General features: G+C 36.9%; 1 long non-coding RNA gene across 1 annotated transcript in view; it reads right to left on the reverse strand.

Moving 5' to 3' along the window:
- Nucleotides 1–328: 328 nt before the first annotated feature.
- LOC147167827 (uncharacterized) overlaps nt 329–8,897 on the reverse strand; it is a 23,442-nt gene continuing 14,873 nt past the window's right edge. The window contains exon 3 of the long non-coding RNA XR_015095994.1: nt 329–1,823. This is a non-coding gene — a long non-coding RNA (uncharacterized LOC147167827). The remainder of the gene's footprint in view (nt 1,824–8,897) is intronic.

Below are 8,897 nucleotides of genomic sequence, written 5' to 3' on the forward strand. Positions count from 1 at the left end.
GAACTGCAGTAGATTTGACTGAACAAGAGTGCACTTCGACTTTAACAAAAAACTTTGATGTTGTTAACACAACACTGAGAACAATTACAATGGCCATTATGAGGAACAATTATTTTGTCTTTATTTTGGGCCCCAGGTTGTTGTGCACAGGTAAGTTGGGCAGGGATTGTAAATATTTTTGATTTATTATTTCTGTGTGTGTATAAATAAATGTTCTTTCCATTTATCACATTCGTGATTGCAGTTGCTTATTGTGTGTGTGTGTGTGTGTGTGTGTGTGTGTGTGTGTGTGTGTGTGTGTGTGTGTGTGTGTGTGTGTGATCTTGTTTTTGTTACAAAGTGAGGCCAACATTTCGGGATTTCACAGAGTTGTGGGGTACATTTAGGGCCATTTGGTTGGCCCCACAAGTTTAGACCTTTTTTTGAGGATCAAGACTTGGTTTTAGAGTTTAGGTTTGAATTGGGCTATGGTTTAGGTTAGGGTAGGAATAGGGTTAGGCAATCATTTTTGATGGTTGGGGTTAGGGGAAGGGGCTAGGAAATGCATTATGTCAATGAGATGGCCCGACAAAGATAGTAAAACAAACCTGTGTATGTGTGTGTGTGGGTGTGTGTGCGTGCGTGCGGGCGTGCTTTTGTAAATATAAATATTATCTGATATGCAATTTACATTAATGAACAATCTTAAAGTGCTACAGACTAAAAAAGGATTCATAAGAAGTAAGCAATGTCAATGTGATACAGACTATGAATTTGGTTTATAAATTGTGTATGTAAAATGTAAATTAAAAAAAATCTATTCAAAATGTCTAATATAGCAGTGTAGGATTTAGGAACACAACTTTTAAGTGCAATATAAGGCAGAAACATTCTTATTTTTACATGGTTTGTGTAAAATAACAAGGTATTAATGGCTTAAAGTTGTTTTCCTATAATTAAACAGCTAAATTTAGAGTTGAATGTTTTTCTTTTTTAATGGGAAAAAGTGTTCTATAAAATGAGTTCTATTTATCCTTTTTTTTTGTTATAATTAATAGACCTCAACGTGCAATTTAAGGCACATTCCTTCCTTTAAATATGGAGAGTAAATTACAAAGTAGCCTTGGTCCAGAATATTGAAAAATAATTAAAGTAAGCAAGGTTGCAGGTACCAGCTGTTAAACTCATTTACAGCTCCCAGCCAGGCACCCGTAGGTAATGTTAACATGTCCTACTGCATGATAGCCAGTAACCAATTACGTTGGCATATTCTGCCGTACAAAGACAGAGTAATTAATTAGCGGTTTCTTAGCGTCCTAAATTACCAATTGAATATGAGTTCGGGATAGCGTTGTGTTGATGTTGGTCGTAACTTTAATATCAATCAAAACTACGTACGTCCAAAAGGGAAGTCAAGCTAGCAATCCTGCCGCGACGTGGGCCACAAAGTAAATGATTTTACTTTGTCAAATTTTCATTGCCACTGTCTGGTCGGTGCTGGATTTCATTTTGTTTCATCTTTCTTTTCTGGTCTCCTGACAACTTCACGACTCTAGCGGGATTCTGAAGTATTCGGTTATATGTGAAGGGTATGGGATTTTTAACAGGTTTCAGGTGAATCCTGCCCTCACTTGTGAACAAGACCCCAAGATACTTGAACTCCTCCACTTGGGGCAGGATCTCATCCCCGATCTGGAGAAAGCACGCCATCCTTTTCCGACTGAAGACCATGGTCTCAGATTTGGAGGTGCTGATCTTCATCCCAACCGCTTCACACTCGGCTGCGAACCGCTCCAGTGAGAGTTGGAGATCACGGCTTGATGAAGCCAACAGCACCACATCATCTGCAAAAAGCAGAAATGCAATGCTGAGGCCACCCACCAGGATTCCCTTAAAACAAGTCCAATCAAATGTTGCATGTCAAAATAAAAGCCCAGTCAATTCGCCATTTTTCACTGTCATTACTCCTGACAAAAAAATAAAAAATCATTACAAATTACCATTTTGATAACGCAATACCACACCAGCTTTGGAGGACACTAGAACACCCCAGGATTTTCACAAAAGAGGTTCCATTAAAATCTGATGTTGCATGTCAAAATACAAGCCCAGTTAATTTGCCATATTTCACTGTCATTATGCCTGATAAAAAAAAAATCATTAAAAAAATTATCATTTTGATATTGTAATACCACACCAGCTCTGGAGGACACTAGACCACCCCAGGTGTCCCACAAACAAGGTCCCATCAAAATCTGATGCTTCATGTCAAAATAAAATCACAGTGAATTCTCCATATTTCAGTCATTACGCCTGACTTAAAAAAAATCATAAAAAATTGTCATTTCGACATTGTAATGCAACATCAGTCTTGTAGGAAATTAGACCATTCAGCTTTCCACCAAAAGGAGTTTTATAAAGATTAAATATAAGTTTCCTATAACTCAAAAATATTATATTTTCTTTCCGGTTAGATTTGCTTGATTTCAGTTCATTCAGTTTGGATTTGGTTCCTACTCAATGATGTCTACATTGTATGTGCCCCGTGACTGACTGGCGACCAGTTCAGGTTTTCCCTTTGTCCAAACTCAGCAGGGATAGTTTCCAACACCCCAAGTTTTGTTGGTATGGATGGATGGATCCATGAATGTCTTTCTTCGAGTTTCAGGCAGCAAATACAATTTTTAAAGTGTCATCACTGAATTAACAACTGTTGTTCGATAAATACATTACAATATCAAAAATTGGCAGAAAACATTATGATTAAGGTCAGATGTTGGGAAATTTTTTTCCAAGTAAGTCCATATCCATTGACAAAATTGTTAGGTTTCTGGAGAAAAGAATGCTCCGACTGCAAGTGGACAGTAAAAAGTTTTTTCCTGTTTGATTAACTGATTAATAGTTTGTATGGTGTGATGAGTCATTTAAGTTTGGCAAGATTTCAGGTTACATGTGGAAGCTGATATCAATTGGAAATGATTTGTAGACCTTAAAAGGAACCCAGACTGTATTTTTTATTTCAAAATGTTTTTATTGTTTTTCACACAGAAATGTTATCATGAACATTTAGAACAACCTGCATAAGAACATACATTGACTCACATATATCTTCCTCAATGACATTGTAGCCCACAGGCGTACCAACTTACAACCGCCATTTCCAAAACAGAATACAAAACATGTCCAAATAGCAAGAAATAAGAGAAAGTAGAAGTGCAAGAAGAAAGAAAGGTAAGAAAAGAGATAACGCCAAGGGAAAGAGTGAGAGTGGGCTATTGTTCTAATGAGTTTGCATCAAATATGTCACTATAATAATTCAGGAAGGGTTGCCATATCATTTGAAAGTTCTTCTTATGCACAGTGGTTCTAATTTTTTCAAATTGGAGAAAGGACATGGTCTCAGTCACCCAGCGTGAGTGTTTGGGAGGTAGTGGAGATTTCCAATTTGTAAGAATTAAACGGCGAGCAAATAATGAAGAAAAGGCTATCAACAGAGACTGAACCTTTGGAACTCCTTTTATTTGTACAACGCAAAAATTGCTGTGATTGGATCTGGGTCAATTCTTTTTTTTTTTGCAAATATAGGAAAATGTATCAAAAATTTCAGACCAAAACCTATGTAAATTTGGACAGGACCAAAACATTTGTGCCAAGGATACTGCAGCTCGCTTACAGCGGATACAAGTAGGGTCTACATTTTGAAAAAATTTAGCTAGTTTAGTTCTTGAATAATGCAATCGTTTAAATACTTGAAATTGATGCTATAGATAATTTTATACAACTGGAACACACCACCTGTTCGTTTAAGATTTAATGTCAGACATTCGTCGAGGGGGCTACAATCTGGTGTAAGAGGAAATTTTGAAAATTGAGTGCGAACAAAGTCACAAACCTGGAGATATCGGAAAAAATTAGATCCTGGTATGTTGAGTTTTGTAGTTAGTTGTTTAAAAGTTGCAAAATTGCTTTCCACAAATAAGTTTCCCACACATTTCACACCTTGTCTGGCCCAAAATAAAAAAGCAGTATCAATCAATGACGGTTTGAATGCTAAATTTCTTATTAAGGGCAAAGATATCAAGGATTGCGTATGTTGAAAGTGTTTACGAAACTGGGTCCAAATGCGAAGGCTCGATCGAACATCTACATTATTTAAATGCTCACCCACTCGTAACGGGAGAGAGGCACATAACAGCGATGCCAGAGAAACCGAAGGGCAGTCATGTTGTGCCATTAATAACCAGCTTAGCCCATCCCCATTTACACTTAAACTATACCAGAAAGCCAGTTTAAAGATATTAGTAGCCCAGTAATATTGGTAGAAATTTGGTAGCCCCAGTCCACAATCTTCCCAACATCTCTGAAGAACTGCTATCCGAGCACGAGGTATAGATTTGTTCCAAATAAAGTGGCTACTGTGCCCATCCAGCTCTTTAAAAAATGATTTGGGCAGAAAGATGGGGAATGTTTAAAATAAATACAAAATCTTCGGCAATATGACAATCTTGACTGAATTGATACGGCCCGCCAAGGATAAAGGGAGCGAAGACCAGCGAGACAAGTCCTCCTTAATCTGATTTAAAATATTTTTGAAATTAGCTTCAAATAAGTCTGTGTACCTACTCGTGACATTTACACCCAAGTACGTCATGGGCCCGACTGCGGTTTTAAAAGGGTAGGAATCAGTGTGATTTGTTGCCATATCATTAATGGGAAGTAATATACTTTTAGTAGGATTAATCTGACATCCAAATGACCTACCAAACTGTCTAAACATTTTGGAATTGCGGTATCCGGATGTGATATGAACAGCAGCAGATCGTCTGCATACAATGAAACCTTGTGGACCTTGCCACCCCTTGGAATCCCATGCATGTCTAAACTCTGTCTCAAGGCGATAGCAAGTGGCTCAATGGCCAGATCAAAAAGGAGAGGGGACAGAGAACACCCCTGCCTTGTATCTCACTAGAAGGTGAAATAAGATGAATTGAGATTATTTGTCCTCACCCTTGCTTGAGGTGCAGCATACAGTGTCTCAACCCAAGAAACGGAAATTGGACCAAATCCAAATTTGTTCAGAGTTTTAAAAATATGTATATATTCAATTGAGTCAAATGCTTTGTGCACATCTAATGATAAAACTATTTCTGGAGATTCTTTGGACGATTTAGAATAGATAACATTAAAAAGCCGTCTGATGTTGTGGAATGATTGACGGCCCTTTACAAATCCAGTCTGGTCCGAATGTACAATTTTTGGTACAATTGATTCGAATCTTGAAGACAAAATTTTAGTAAGAATCTTATAACCAATTGTAAGCAGACTTATCGGACGATATGACTCACATTTGGTTGGGTCTTTGCCCTTTTTAAGGAGAACTGAAATGTTAGCCTGGGTCATGGAAGTTTCCTTTGTTTTAGGGCTTCACTATAGACTAAACATAATAAAGGAGTTAGCTTATTGGCAAAAGCCTTATAGAACTCTATCGGGTACCCATCGGGGCCTGGTGCCTTCAAATTCTCCAAAAAGTCCCTATCCCCTTCAGCTTTAATGGGGAAACCTATAGTATCTAAAAAGCTATTTTCATTTAGATTTCCATGGGTCGATAATTCCAGACGGCTGGCAAAAGATTTGGATGGGGGGTTTGGTGATGTTCTGATATTTAGACCTCCGCCGAGTAAGAAGTGGTGTGTACCAAGTTCTGAAATTAGGAGCATATACACTAATTAACACCACTGGCATACCATATAACCTACCCTGTACAATAACAAACCCTTTCTTCACCCATGACTTTATTCAAAGCGAATTGCACATTTTTGCCAATTAGAATAGCTGTACCTTGAAATTTTGAATTTAATTTAGAATGGTAAATTTGAGATATTTGTCCCCTCTTCAATTTTTGAATGTCTTTATTGCGAAGGTGTGTCTCCTGTAAAAAAAAAAAAGTTACCTCAGCCTTTAATTTGTTTAGATGAGAAAACACCTCCACCACCTCCTCTTCACTGGGTGATTGAGTCCCCTCACATTCCAGCTTACAAACTTTGTTGATCGTCCTTTCATGTCACCATGAGAACTCATCATATGTTGGAGAAAAGATTATGGATAGTCGCTCCACTTCACAAAAGAAGAAAGAAAAGGGAAAGAGCAGAAAGACAAAAGACAAAGAACACACCAACACCCCAAAAATATTTCACCCCAAAGCAAAATCTTTGGTGGCGGTCCCTCCCCAAATAAGGGACTGCATCCACCCCCCTCCCAAGCCACTATGGAGCATCTAGACTGAAAAAACAACAACTCTAAACCCTTACCAAAAGTAACTAAGTCCCCACATAAACATTATAAACAAGTTTAAGTAAATAACCATGAAACACCAACAAGGCCCACCGATGTACATATCCCCGTCATTGAGCCTAAGAAACATGAACATCTAAAGTTGTGAGAGAAAAAAACAAGAAAAAAAGGTAATAGTAGAAATAATGGAACCCGGACTGTAATGACAAGTTTGCTCTATATTATTTTTGGGATTGTTACTGACATGACTATAAGATTCATTTTTCAAAAATCTGATCTAGTTTAATACATTTAGTAGAAACTTTATTTGGACTACGCTGCCATTGTTATTTACGTTGCAACGCATTCAGTTTGTAGTGACATAGAATGGCAGCTCGCTCTCTGCCAAGTAAAAAAAAAAGCAAGGTAAGTCTAAAAAAAGACTTACCATGTGCGTTTGTCCTTTTTGACAATAGGGCAACCTTTTGAATACGAATGAAGGATTTCCGTTCATTTAAGTCATTTAAAGTGATTCACAAGTCACAACCAGTGTGCCGTAGCACATTAGTGTGCCGGGCCCACGAGAGATCATCAGGTGTACCTTGGTAAGTTATCCAATGTCAATTATTTTTTTGTTAAAACTGAAATACTGACGTAAGCTCACTAACAGATCGACAATGCCCATCTGTGATCTTAAATTGTGTCATCAATGCCAGTAATATAGTCAAATATATTTCCATCTTGTACAGTTTTTATCTATCTATCTATCTATCTATCTATCTATCTATCTATCTATCTATCTATCTCTATCTATCTATCTACGGTATTAAACATTAACATACTTTTTTTTTTAAACAGATCATATAACATGGGTAAATCATTCATTCATTTACAGGTTTGATTACATATTAAACAAAGTTAGAGATTGAAAGAAAAAAACAACGGTAATAGACACAAAAATACACAGTAAAACTACAAAACCATGTCTGGATATTTTGCAATTGAGGCTTCAAGGGGGGGGAAAAACATTTAAAATTTGCAACAGCTTAAATCTAGCTATCGTGAGGTGTTAACATTTTAAATCACGCCAACCAATCACTTGAGGTGATTGGATTTATTTATTTATTTATATTTACTTTTTCAGTGCGGGTTCACAAGCTTCATTAGTTTGTTTGCCTCTTAAAAAGCACCAGCGACCTTCACTACTGGAGAGAATTTTCAGTATTTAGCAAAAATCTTGATTCTAGAAATTCGAATAAGTAAATATAGAAGAATCCATTCATCGCAAAGATGACTACACTTACTTTTTTCTCTAAAACAAGACTGTTAAAGTTTGTATTAAAGATATTTTGCAAACTATTGCCCACGTTGGCCATTGATACATCAACTGACATTGATGACTTCTGGGGACCAATGTGCACTGGACTTCCGAATAATGGGAATAATCGTTGCCGAATTCAGAAAGCTTATTACTTGCATCAGGTTAATTGACTATTGTCATGATCAGAAACCTAGAATGATGTACGGTTATCTGCATTGTTATTTTGTTTTATAGTTACATTAATATTTTTGCTGATTTATTATGTATTTTTCACACACCAAAAGACCACTCGGAAATGTGCACTGGGTCTCAACAGGATACAGACCCAACTACGATGGATGTGGAGGAGAAATCAACTAAAAGTGTAATATTTTGCCGCCATTCTTACAATTGTTTTGAGTCAAAGTAAGACTGCTAAATGTAGGTTTTTGTCTTTCAAAGGAGGAGACAAAATTCTAGATTATAATTTGTATTTTATTTTTTACTGTATTCTTTTTAACAAGCTAAAAACTTATAGCTATAATAGATATAAACCATAGAGTTTAAAAGTAATATTTAAACAACAAAAATACAGTAAATCCCCCATTTGGTTGAAAATGGTTTGATCCACCTCGACCCCTCTCACCTGTGCTTTTGCTTACAAGCACAGTCGTGAAATTGACTTTCCACTGATATTTTAATTTTTTTTTAATTTTTCCTGAAAATTTCAGGTTAATATAATTTTCCTAAGGTGTACTGGTTGCTATGGAAATTTGTAAGATGCAAGTACCAAAACATTAAACCTGTTTTTCTCAAAACTAGGGATTTCAACCTTCCAACATTAAAATTGCTGTAACTTTGTCAGTTTTTGATGTACATCCATGTATTATATATAATTTTAAAGGAAATTAGGTGTAGAATTAAAATATCTAAATTTAGATTTTTTGGACACATGAGAACCCTATTGCCAGAGGCCACATATTTAAAATCATTAATTAAAAAAATTCTGTATTAACCCTTGAAAGCTACTCTAAATCTATTTCTATGCACTATACTAGTGGTGTTTCTTAAATGGCAGACCCATCCTGCCACAAGGTCATTGTCTCTTTTAGTGATAGACACACTGCCCCCCACCCTGTTACCATCACACAAAAGCTTGTAGGTGCGCAGAAATGCCCATGCCACAAACACACACGCACACACACACGCACGCACACGCACACATGCACACACACGCGGCCACCACCACCACTACCCTCAACCAAAATGATGAACGAGTGCACCTTGAGAAAAGGGCCCTCTCCAATAAACAAGCTTATCTCACCTCTCTCCTGCCGCTGCATGTGAA

The sequence above is a fragment of the Leptonotus elevatus genome, chromosome 9 (genome assembly GCF_054856555.1).
Source record: "Leptonotus elevatus isolate MCC_2025b chromosome 9, RoL_Lele_1.0, whole genome shotgun sequence".
Lineage (NCBI taxonomy): Eukaryota > Metazoa > Chordata > Actinopteri > Syngnathiformes > Syngnathidae > Leptonotus > Leptonotus elevatus.